Below are 13,431 nucleotides of genomic sequence, written 5' to 3'. Positions count from 1 at the left end.
TACACTTCAGGATATTAGTGGGTGTACCGTACACTTCAGGGTATTAATGGGTGTACCGTACACTTCAGGATATTAGTGGGTGTACCGTACACTTCAGGATATTAGTGGGTGTACCGTACACTTCAGGATATTAGTGGGTGTACCGTACACTTCAGGATATTAGTGGGTGTACCGTACACTTCAGGATATTAGTGGGTGTACCGTACACTTCAGGATAGTGTAGTTTTTATTATTATTATTATTATTTTCTACCACAGACGTGGCCACACATTAACATTACTAACCAGCATATATACATTTTCTTCTGTCCTCCATGGATTGGGTTAGAGATTTGTTAAACATATAGTTCAGGGATTTATTGAACAACCACAGGTGATTGTAGTGCTTTAAAAAAGCTAGGCTAAGCTACATACGTAAATACATAAATACACAGATTTACGTATGCCCTACAGAAAGTGTTCAATGTGTCTTTTACATAGTGTCATTAATGTGCATTTATAAAGATGAAATGGAAATCTGATCAGCTTCCATATATACTTTATACACATACATATATACACACACACACGTACGTACATATACATATATACATACATATATACATACATATATACACACACATGCATACACATACATTTGTCTCTTTTACTCTGACAGAGTGAGATAGCTGACAGAGAAACTAGTGTGCAATTAAGCGCCTAATCACTGAAGGTGATTCGACTTAATCACTGAAGGTGATTCGCCTTAATCACTGAAGGTGATTCGCCTTAATCACTGAAGGTGATTAAGGCGAATATCACTGACTATTTCCTGGGTGTCACTACTATGTGCGTTCAATGCCAGGAGTGCACATCGCGAGTCACAGTATATAAGTCCCCTGCCATTGTCTTTTAAAAATTCAGTGGCAAGGTATATATGCCTGCAAGTTCGGTTTGAGTTGTACTTGCCCAATCATTGACGCGCTTCATTGCTGACTGTACGTTACTTAGGAGTCAGACAGCTGTTACGAGCTGATTCCTGTGTGTGTAGGGGGGGGGGGGGGGCGAGGATCAGTAGTTAGTAACAGTTGATTGACAGGTGAGAAGCGGGCCGTAGGAGCAGAGCTCAACCCCAAAGGGGCAGACATTCCCGGGAAAGTTCGGGGCAGCGGGTCACTGGAGCTGGTGTAAGCCGGGCAGCGGGTCACTGGAGCTGGTGTAAGCCGGGCAGCGGGTCACTGGAGCTGGTGTAAGCCGGGCAGCGGGTCACTGGAGCTGGTGTAAGCCGGGCAGCGGGTCACTGGAGCTGGTGTAAGCCGGGCAGCGGGTCACTGGAGCTGGTGTAAGCCGGGCAGCGGGTCACTGGAGCTGGTGTAAGCCGGGCAGCGGGTCACTGGAGCTGGTGTAAGCCGGGCAGCGGGTCACTGGAGCTGGTGTAAGCCGGGCAGCGGGTCACTGGAGCTGGTGTAAGCCGGGCGCGGGTCACTGGAGCTGGTGTAAGCCGGGCGCGGGTCACTGGAGCTGGTGTAAGCCGGGCAGCGGGTCACTGGAGCTGGTGTAAGCCGGGCAGCGGGTCACTGGAGCTGGTGTAAGCCGGGCGCGGGTCACTGGAGCTGGTGTAAGCCGGGCGCGGGTCACTGGAGCTGGTGTAAGCCGGGCAGCGGGTCACTGGAGCTGGTGTAAGCCGGGCAGCGGGTCACTGGAGCGGTGTAAGCCGGGCAGCGGGTCACTGGAGCTGGTGTAAGCCGGGCAGCGGTATTATCTCATTGGTGGTGACACTTGGGGCGCTGGACGTCCGCTCCCTCCAGACGCCCGCCCTACCACTCTCACACACCCCGCCACACATATTTGAATCTCATCCAAATTTTCCTAAAACAAAATAACACGAAAGATGTTAAAACACACACACACACACACACACACACACACACACACACACACACACACACACACACACACACAGGCAATATGCTCTAGGAAGTGATGTGGTGGAGGCTGACTCCATACACAGTTTCAAATGTAGATATGATAAGAGCCCAGTAGGCTCAGGAACCTGAACACCAGTTGATTGACGGTTGAGAGGCGGGACCAAAGAGCCAAAGCTCAGTCCCCGCAAGCACAACTAGGTGCGTACAAAAGCTGACGACCGCTGTTTGTTGGCGATGGTAATTATAACGTGCAACAAACATTACCAGACAATTACGAGACACCTATACAGGTCCTCCCGTTGCTGGGCACCGGTGCCTGCAGTGACAGAGCCCAATAGGCTCAGAAAAGTGTACATTCTTGTGGTCCATTACGATACATCTGTGCTCCCGACCACATCCTTACTGTAGCTAGTTTCATTTTGGAGGATGTACTCACCTAGTTGTGCTTGCGGGGGTTGAGCTCTAGCTCTTTGGTCCCGCCTCTCAACCGTCAATCAACAGGTGTACAGGTTCCTGAGCCTGTGTTGGCCTTACGATGCTCTTCTGTAGACTCTAGTGCCAGCTATAGTGCCACTCTCTCTCTCCTCGCTCGCCATAAGGCCTTGGTTCGAGTCCTGTACACCCCCCTGTTAATTGGGAACCTGGGTGTAAAGCGAGTGATGGACTGCGTTCTGGGGAAAGTCATGCTGCTGAATGGTCTTACAGATCCTAACGCCTCGTACAAGGGCACTATTAGGAGAAAGGGCCAAGTCATTACGACTAGAGACCATTTGGAAGAGGTCAGGATAAGGATTTGGGATGGGACGTGGGTGAAGGAATGGTGCCCAACCACTTTGACGGTCGGGGGATTGAACACCGTCCTGCATGAGGCGAGACCGTCGCTCCACCGTCCAGCCCAAGTGGTTGAACTCACCCCGCACAAGAACCCGGCTTCCCGCGTAATACGTCTCATTTTGAACGGAATCGGCCAATCCGTACAAACGCATGTTAATACGAAAATTAAAGAGCTTGATATAATGGTGTTTTCCATGCCCCGGCCTCGGTGGGTGAGGTGGGATGCTTGGGTTCGTATGTTTCAGGATAGCCACAACAGTTGCATTTTATACGGAGTGGCGGATTGAGAGATCAACGCTCTGCATGTCAGTTCCAGGGCGTCAATCCCCCATATAAAATAAAGAGCTAGAGGAAATGTATATGTTTATCTCTCAGAATATTTGATAATAATGTTTATTGTTTGTGATGTATATATATATATATGACAATGTCAGACCACGGAGGAAAAATGAAACAGGAATTTCCATCTACATCTTCAGAAGGTGAAGACCTTCTGAAATGTATTTAATATACGAAAGTACTTAAGGAAATTCCTGTTTCATTTTTCCTCCGTGGTCTGACATTGTCACATTCTTAATCACGTGTTTATTTTCGTGATATACACACATTATATATATATATATATATATATATATATATATATATATATATATATATATATATATATATATATATATATATGCATTAACACGATGTACTGAACGGGGTGAGAATAGCTTGAGCTACCTCATCCCTTTGTGTGTATTTTACCTCAATAAACTTATCTCAATTTTAAGAGCTAGATACGGAGGTCACGCGCGACACCTGACCAGCCAGGGGCAATGCACACTAAAAGGTAAAGGGTCGAGACCTTGAACCCCCGGTGACCTGGGGCCAGATTCACGAAAGCACTTACGCAAGCACTTACGAACGTGTACGTCTTTCCTCAATCTTTGACGGCTTTGGTTACATTTATTAAACAGTTTACAAGCATGAAAACTTCCCAATCAACTGTTGTTATTGTTATAAACAGCCTCCTGGTGCTTCGGAGCTCATTAACTGTTTAATAATTGTAAAAAAAAGCCACCAAAGATTGAGAAAAGATGTACAGGTTCGTAAGTGTTTGCGTAAGTGCTTTCGTGAATCTGGCCCCTGGTCTCCGAGAGGTCGCACCCTTCTACAAAACAAACAAAATAATATATCTTAGTTGCGGCCGTGTATTTCCAGGGGTCGGCAGCCCCCCCCCCCCCCCCCCCCCCCGCCGCCTCTGAAGTTTGGAAGCAATTTCCAGCCATAAACTCAACTCCCAGCTCTCTGGGGAATAAATTAGAGGGTGTTAATACATACGTGTATAGAGCTCGCGGGGGAAGCGTGTGTATAACATACACTCAATGTGTTTAAACTGTGGAATGCTCAGGTACAACTTATGAACTAATCAACACCTGATAACTGGAGAATAAGTGATGCGCTGGCATCATCAACACCTGTGCAACAGTGAAGAACAGCCAATCAACATCTGAGAATTGGAGAACTGGAGATGAACAGCCAATTAGCCCCCGAGATCAAGTGGGCAACACCCAACAACACTTAAACAACTGGAGAAACATGCCAAAACAGAGAGAGGAACATCCACAACATTTTTACAGAACACCAACATAATTATAGAACATTATACCATTACCCAACATAATTATGGAACACCGCAATATCATTGTAGAACACCCAGACGTAACTATAGAACACCTTCTATGACACCTACACACACACACACACACACACACACACACACACACACACACACACACACACACACAAGGATTGGTCTTACATATGTAAGACCAATCCTGGAGTATGCGGCTCCAGCATGGAGCCCGTCAAGCACAAGACGAAGCTGGAAAAAGTTCAGAGGTATGCCACTAGACTGGTCCCAGAACTAAGAGGCATAAGTTACGAGGAAAGATTGCGGGAAATGCACCTTACGACACTGGAAGACAGAGTGAGGGGAGACATGATCACTACCTACAAAATCCTCAGGGAATTGACAGGGTAAACAAGGATAAACTATTCAACACTGGCGGTACGCGAACAAGGGGACACAGGTGGAAACTGAGTACCCACATGAGCCACAGAGACGTTAGAAGGAACTTTTTCAGTGTCAGAGTAGTTAACGGATGGAATGCACTAGGCAGTGATGTGGTGGAGGCTGACTCCATACACAGTTTCAAATGTAGATAAGATAGAGCCCAGTAGGCTCAGGAATCTGTACACCAGTTGATTGACAGTTGAGAGGCGGGACCAAAGAGCTAGAGCTCAACCCCCGCAAGCACAACTAGGTGAGCACACACACACGGTGAAATATCTCATAACAACGACAACCTCTCAACAGGGCGTCGACAACCTCTCAACAGGGCGTCGACAACCTCTCAACAGGGCGTCGACAACCTCTCAACAGGGCGTCGACAACCTCTCAACAGGGCGTCGACAACCTCTCAACAGAGCGACGACAACCTCTCAACAGGGCGTCGACAACCTCTCAACAGGGCGTCGACAACCTCTCAACAGGGCGTCGACAACCTCTCAACAGGGCGTCGACAACCTCTCAACAGGGCGTCGACAACCTCTCAACAGGGCGTCGACAACCTCTCAACAGGGCGTTGACAACCTCTCAACAGGGCGTTGACAACCTCTCAACAGGGCGTCGACAACCTCTCAACAGGGCGTTGACAACCTCTCAACAGGGCGTTGACAACCTCTCAACAGGGCGTTGACAACCTCTCAACAGGGCGTCGACAACCTCTCAACAGGGCGTCGACCTCTCAACAGGGCGTCGACAACCTCTCAACAGGGCGTCGACAACCTCTCAACAGGGCGTCGACAACCTCTCAACAGGGCGTCGACAACCTCTCAACAGGGCGTCGACAACCTTCTCAACAGGGCGTCGACAACCTCTCAACAGGGCGTCGACAACCTCTCAACAGGGCGTCGACAACCTCTCAACAGGGCGTCGACAACCTCTCAACAGGGCGTCGACAACCTCTCAACAGGGCGTCGACAACCTCTCAACAGGGCGTCGACAACCTCTCAACAGGGCGTCGACAACCTCTCAACAGAGCGTCGACAACCTCTCAACAGGGCGTCGACAACCTCTCAACAGGGCGTCGACAACCTCTCAACAGGGCGTCGACAACCTCTCAACAGAGCGTCGACAACCTCTCAACAGGGCGTCGACAACCTCTCAACAGAGCGTCGACAACCTCTCAACAGGGCGTCGACAACCTCTCAACAGGGCGTCGACAACCTCTCAACAGTGCGTCGACAACCTCTCAACAGGGCGTCGACAACCTCTCAACAGTGCGTCGACAACCTCTCAACAGGGCGTCGACAACCTCTCAACAGTGCGTCGACAACCTCTCAACAGGGCGTCGACAACCTCTCAACAGGGCGTCGACAACCTCTCAACAGTGCGTCGACAACCTCTCAACAGGGCGTCGACAACCTCTCAACAGAGCGTCGACAACCTCTCAACAGTGCGTCGACAACCTCTTAACAGGGCGTCGACAACCTCTCAACAGGGCGTCGACAACCTCTCAACAGAGCGTCGACAACCTCTCAACAGAGCGTCGACAACCTCTCAACAGGGCGTCGACAACCTCTCAACAGGGCGTCGACAACCTCTTAACAGGGCGTCGAGTACAACCTCTCAACAGTGCGTCGACAACCTCTCAACAGGGAGACAACAACCTCTCAACAGGGCGTCGACAACCTCTCAACAGGGAGACAACAACCTCTCAACAGTGCGTCGACAACCTCTCAACAGGGCGTTGACAACCTCTCAACAGTGCGTCGACAACCTCTCAACAGGGAGACAACAACCTCTTAACAGTGCGTCGACAACCTCTCAACAGGGCGTCGACAACCTCTCAACAGTGCGTCGACAACCTCTCAACAGGGAGACAACAACCTCTTAACAGTGCGTCGACAGCCTCTCAACAGGGAGACAACAACCTCTTAACAGTTCGTCGACAACCTCTCAACAGGGCGTCGACAGCCTCTCAACAGGGAGACAACAACCTCTTAACAGTGCGTCGACAACCTCTTAACAGTTCGTCGACAACCTCTCAACAGGGCGTCGACAGCCTCTCAACAGGGAGACAACAACCTCTCAACAGAGCGTCGACAACCTCTTAACAGTGCGTCGACAACCTCTCAACAGTGCGTCGACAACCTCTCAACAGGGCGTCGACAACCTCTCAACAGGGCGTCGACAACCTCTTAACAGTGCGTCAACAACCTCTTAACAGTGCGTCGACAACCTCTCAACAGGGCGTCGACAACCTCTCAACAGGGCGTCAACTAACAGGAAACTCACTTGAAAAGTTTCAAACGTTAATAACGGCATAAACCTCTCTAAGAACACTGTAAAATAAATAAAGTCGATCGCTGGAACACGTTCTATACCCGCTAGCACCGTAAACGTTTTCAAAACGTTCAGAAACGTCTAGTAAATGTAATGTAAAATCCCAGGGAAAACATTCAAAAAACGTTACCAATGTGTATTTTGGTACATGTATATAATACTACCACCACCCACCACACCTTGTCAACCATACACCACCACCGACTACACTTTGTCAACCATACACCACCACCACCCACTACACATTGTCAACCATACACCACCACCCACTACACCTTGTCAACCATACACCACCACCCACTATACCTTGTCAACCATACACCACCACCCACTACACCTTGTCAACCATACACCACCACCCACTACACCTTGTCAACCATACACCACCACCCACTACACTTTGTCAACTATACACCACCACCCACTACACTTTGTACCATACATCACCACCCACTACACCACGTCAACCATACACCACCACCCACTACACTTTGTCAACCATACACCACCACCCACTACACCTTGTCAACCATACACCACCACCCACTACACCTTGTCAACCATACACCACCACCCACTACACCTTGTCAACCATACACCACCACCCACTACACCTTGTCAACCATACACCACCACCCACTACACCTTGTCAACCATACACCACCACCCACTACACCTTGTCAACCATACACCACCACCCACTACACCTTGTCAACCATACACCACCACCCACTACACCTTGTCAACCATACACCACCACCCACTACACTTTGTCAACCATACACCACCACCCACTACACTTTGTACCATACACCACCACCCACTACACCACGTCAACCATACACCACCACCCACTACACTTTGTCAACCATACACCACCACCCACTACACCTTGTCAACCATACACCACCACCCACTACACTTTGTCAACCATACACCACCACCCACTACACCTTGTCAACCATACACCACCACCCACTACACCTTGTCAACCATACACCACCACCCACTACACATTGTCAACCATACACCACCACCCACTACACCTTGTCAACCATACACCACCACCCACTACACATTGTCAACCATACACCACCACCCACTACACATTGTCAACCATACACCACCACCCACTACACCTTGTCAACCATACACCACCACCCACTACACATTGTCAACCATACACCACCACCCACTACACATTGTCAACCATACACCACCACCCACTACACCTTGTCAACCATACACCACCACCCACTACACATTGTCAACCATACACCACCACCCACTACACATTGTCAACCATACACCACCACCCACTACACATTGTCAACCATACACCACCACCCACTACACCTTGTCAACCATACACCACCACCCACTACACATTGTCAACCATACACCACCACCCACTACACATTGTCAACCATACACCACCACCCACTACACATTGTCAACCATACACCACCACCCACTACACATTGTCAACCATACACCACCACCCACTACACATTGTCAACCATACACCACCACCCACTACACATTGTCAACCATACACCACCACCCACTACACCTTGTCAACCATACACCACCACCCACTACACATTGTCAACCATACACCACCACCCACTACACCTTGTCAACCATACACCACCACCCACTACACATTGTCAACCATACACCACCACCCACTACACATTGTCAACCATACACCACCACCCACTACACATTGTCAACCATACACCACCACCACCCACTACACATTGTCAACCATACACCACCACCCACTACACATTGTCAACCATACACCACCACCCACTACACATTGTCAACCATACACCACCACCCACTACACATTGTCAACCATACACCACCACCCACTACACATTGTCAACCATACACCACCACCCACTACACATTGTCAACCATACACCACCACCCACTACACATTGTCAACCATACACCACCACCCACTACACCTTGTCAACCATACACCACCACCCACTACACCCGGAGATATAAATCGCTCTATAAAACGGTAAATCTTCCACATTAAAAAAACTGTCCTGACAGCTACATATGGCGCATACATATTATACACCGTACATACATATCATACATAGTACATACACGTTATACATAGTATATACACAGCATCATTACAAACGCTTCAGCCTTATCAAGCCTCCCATCACGTATCTTCAAGGCTTTAAAAAGTGCAGTAGCGCCGCCGGTGTAAAACTTTCCGGCGGTAGATTCATTGAGAAGTGGCGCAGCCCCCAGCGTTGACGGGGCGGGAGGGCGGGGAACCAAAGGGACGCCACACAAATACCTCTAACAGTGCGCGAGGGGGACTTACATAGGTCGGCTGGAATGAAGGTAGTGGTGGTGGAGGGTGACACCGTGCCAGGGCGGGTCAAGGTGGTGTCAGAGGTCGAGGGATAGAGGTCACGGGGCGCCTCCATCATGTCTTCACATCTCGGTGAGAGAGGACAGACGTGGTAGCTACTAGCGGGCGCTCCTGCTGGAGGTCACCACTTGCATCACCATCCCGGCTGGTGTCACCATCATCACCACCAGCAGCCAGGGAAGGGCTCAGAGCACTATGGTGGTGGTGGAGAGACACATACACACACACACACACATATACACACACGCCACGAGCCCCCGCAGGCTGACGGACACAGTATTAACTAAGCTCAAGAGACGGGTCCTACTCTACTCCAACACTAGGGACAGGTGGCCAGAGGGTGGTGGAGGAAAGGACAGAGATGGTGGAGAAGAGGGTCGGAGGAAGAGTGTAATGTTGGAGAAGGTAGTGGTGGTGGTGGAGGAGAGGATGCGGCATGACTGGCCGGGATGCCCACCGCCTCAATCTCTCTCCTCTCCCCTCTCTCTCACTCTCACTCTCACTCTCTCTCACCCCACCACCACGCCACGATCAATACACAGCCACCCACCACACTACTACTACTACTACAACTACTACAATTACTACAATTACTACAACTTCTACCATATTCTTATCATAGTATAAAACCAGACAATCATCGCTACACACTACAGTAGTTCATCAGGCGACTTTTATTCATCACTTACACTCCTACTATTACTGCTACCTGTATTACCACTATTATTAGTACTATAACTACTACTCCCACTTACACAACTACTGAAAATAAACACCGCAGCGATTACAACAACACAACAGTGATTACAACAACACAGCAGTGACTACAACAACAACCACTGCAGTAACTACAGCAACAACCACTGCAGCGACTACAACAACACTGCAGCAACTACAACAACACTGCAGCAACTACAACAACACTGCAGTAACTACAGCAACAACCACTGCAGTGACTACAACAACACTGCAGCAACTACAACAACACTGCAGCAACTACAACAACACTGCAGTGACTACAACAACACTGCAGCAACTACAACAACACTGCAGTAACTACAGCAACAACCACTGCAGCAACTACAACAACAACCACTGCAGCAACTACAACAACAACCACTGCAGCAACTACAACAACACTGCAGTGACTACAACAACACAGCAGCAACTACAACAACAACCACTGCAGCAACTACAACAACCACTGCAGCAACTACAACAACACTGCAGTGACTACAACAACACTGCAGCAACTACAACAACACTGCAGTAACTACAGCAACAACCACTGCAGCAACTACAGCAACAACCACTGCAGCAACTACAACAACAACCACTGCAGCAACTACAACAACACTGCAGTGACTACAACAACACAGCAGCAACTACAACAACACTGCAGCAACTACAACAACACTGCAGCAACTACAACAACACTGCAGCAACTACAACAACACTGCAGTAACTACAGCAACAACCACTGCAGCAACTACAACAACACTGCAGCAACTACAACAACAACCACTGCAGCAACTACAACAACAACCACTGCAGCAACTACAACAACACTGCAGTGACTACAACAACACAGCAGCAACTACAACAACACTGCAGCAACTACAACAACACTGCAGCAACTACAACAACACTGCAGTAACTACAGCAACAACCACTGCAGCAACTACAGCAACAACCACTGCAGCGACTACAACAACAACCACTGTAGCGACTACAACAACACTGCAGTAACTACAGCAACAACCACTGCAGCAACTACAGCAACAACCACTGCAGCAACTACAGCAACAACCACTGCAGCAACTACAGCAACAACCACTGCAGCAACTACAACAACAACCACTGCAGCGACTACAACAACAACCACTGCAGCAACTACAGCAACAACCACTGCAGCGACTACAACAACAACCACTGTAGCGACTACAACAACAACCACTGCAGCAACTACAACAACAACCACTGTAGCGACTACAACAACAACCACTGTAGCGACTACAACAACAACCACTGTAGCGACTACAACAACAATCACTGCAGCGACTACAACAACAACCACTGTAGCGACTACAACAACAACCACTGTAGCGACTACAACAACAACCACTGCAGCGACTACAACAACAACCACTGTAGCGACTACAGCAACAACCACTGTAGCGACTACAACAACAACCACTGTAGCGACTACAACAACAACCACTGTAGCGACTACAACAACAATCACTGCAGTGACTACAAACAATACAGCTACTAAAACAACCCGCAGTTCAGCTACTGCTACAGTAAAATGCTACCACCACTCCTACAATTACCACCACAACTACTGCTACAACTACCACCACTATACCACTGTTACTATAACCTCCACTTCCCTTATTACTGCTGTTACAACTAGCCAAGCACAATATTAATAATAAATGAGTACATTAATTATAATGTACATAAATTATAATGTTAATAGTGAGAGTAACTCCCGCGTTGCTAGTCAGTGTCAACTCCGTTACTAGCCACAGTGCCAACGACAGTACTAGTGTCAACACTACTGACAACCAGGGCACTGGAAAAGCAACCCATCCTCGACTCAAGTCCATTACATTCAGCGGTCAACCCCACAGACGCATTCATAAATTTTAACATGCTGTTCATTCAAAACGGGAATTTTCGCTAGTATAAATTAATATTATAACATATTAGCATATTGTGTATATATAGGCATAGGTTAGGTTAGGTGTTTAGGTTCTGTTGGCGATTATTTGTATTTGTAGTACGTGGGTGAAGCATTTATAGCGTTGTGATTCGAGCAAAATTCGTCAGTGAAGCACTTGTTCCGGATATGTTCGAACGTCAGCAGTTGTGAGTCGTGTGTAAACCGTTTTTCATTCATAAACAGGGGGTTTGGCGGGTGCATGGAATCACTTTTGGATCTTTGTTTGGAGGACGGGCTGGGAGATGAGTGACGGGATACGAACAGCGTCTTGACTCGGGATACGAACAGCGCCTCAGGATACGAACAGCGTCTCGACTCGCGGTATGAACAGCGTCTCGACTCGGGGTACGAACAGCGTCTCGAATCGGGATACGAACAGCGTCTCGAATCGGGATACGAACAGTGTCTCGAATCGGGATACAAACAACGGCTCGACTCGGAATATGAGCAGCATGCCACAGCATTAGGGGGGCATGCACTCTCAGAAACCCAGAGGAAACCTCCAAACTGGGCTACCAACCACTTTATATACCAAAAACAAAACAACTTCATCAACTGGTAAACCACATCATCAATTACGATAATCATCACATCATCATTCAGATTACCACACGCATCAATTAAAAAGCTATCATCGACATAACAGGACAACGATATTGATTATCTACGGAAGTAAATTTCTAGGGAGACCTACTCAGATAATCAGATGAAAGCGGTAATTGTTTTTTTTCTCTATTAGGTGCTAACCAGACCAAAACCCCCAAAATACAAGGTACAAAATCATAACAAGAGCCAAGAAAACTGTTATGGTCAAGTAACATACTTGGTTTACCAGTCATTTATTTTCTGAAATGATATTTGGTTCAGTTTGTGTTCGGGAGTCGGGGCTAAGGGTCCTACCCGTCCTCGGACCAAGTCCATTCTTTCCAGCGGTCGACCCCAAAGAAGCATTCATCAATTTTAACAGTCTGTTCAATCAAAACAGTACTTTTCTCAAATATAAATTCATATTATTATATATTAGCATATTGTGCATATTTAGGCACTGGTTAGGTTAGGTGTTTAAGTTCTGTTGGCGATTATTTGTTTTTGTAGTACGTGAGTGAAGCATTTACAGCATTATAGTTCGAACAAAAGTCGTCAGTGAAGCACTTGTT

The 13,431-nt window shown here is 48.0% G+C and overlaps 1 protein-coding gene across 7 annotated transcripts in view; it reads right to left on the bottom strand.

Moving 5' to 3' along the window:
• The window catches only part of trio (trio Rho guanine nucleotide exchange factor), a 766,603-nt gene that overhangs the window by 146,007 nt on the left and 607,165 nt on the right, over positions 1 to 13,431 (bottom strand). The gene's annotated exons all lie outside the window — the stretch shown is intronic.

This window comes from Procambarus clarkii, chromosome 34, assembly GCF_040958095.1.
Source record: "Procambarus clarkii isolate CNS0578487 chromosome 34, FALCON_Pclarkii_2.0, whole genome shotgun sequence".
Classification (NCBI taxonomy): domain Eukaryota; kingdom Metazoa; phylum Arthropoda; class Malacostraca; order Decapoda; family Cambaridae; genus Procambarus; species Procambarus clarkii.
This window is presented reverse-complemented; position numbering and strand designations above follow the sequence as displayed.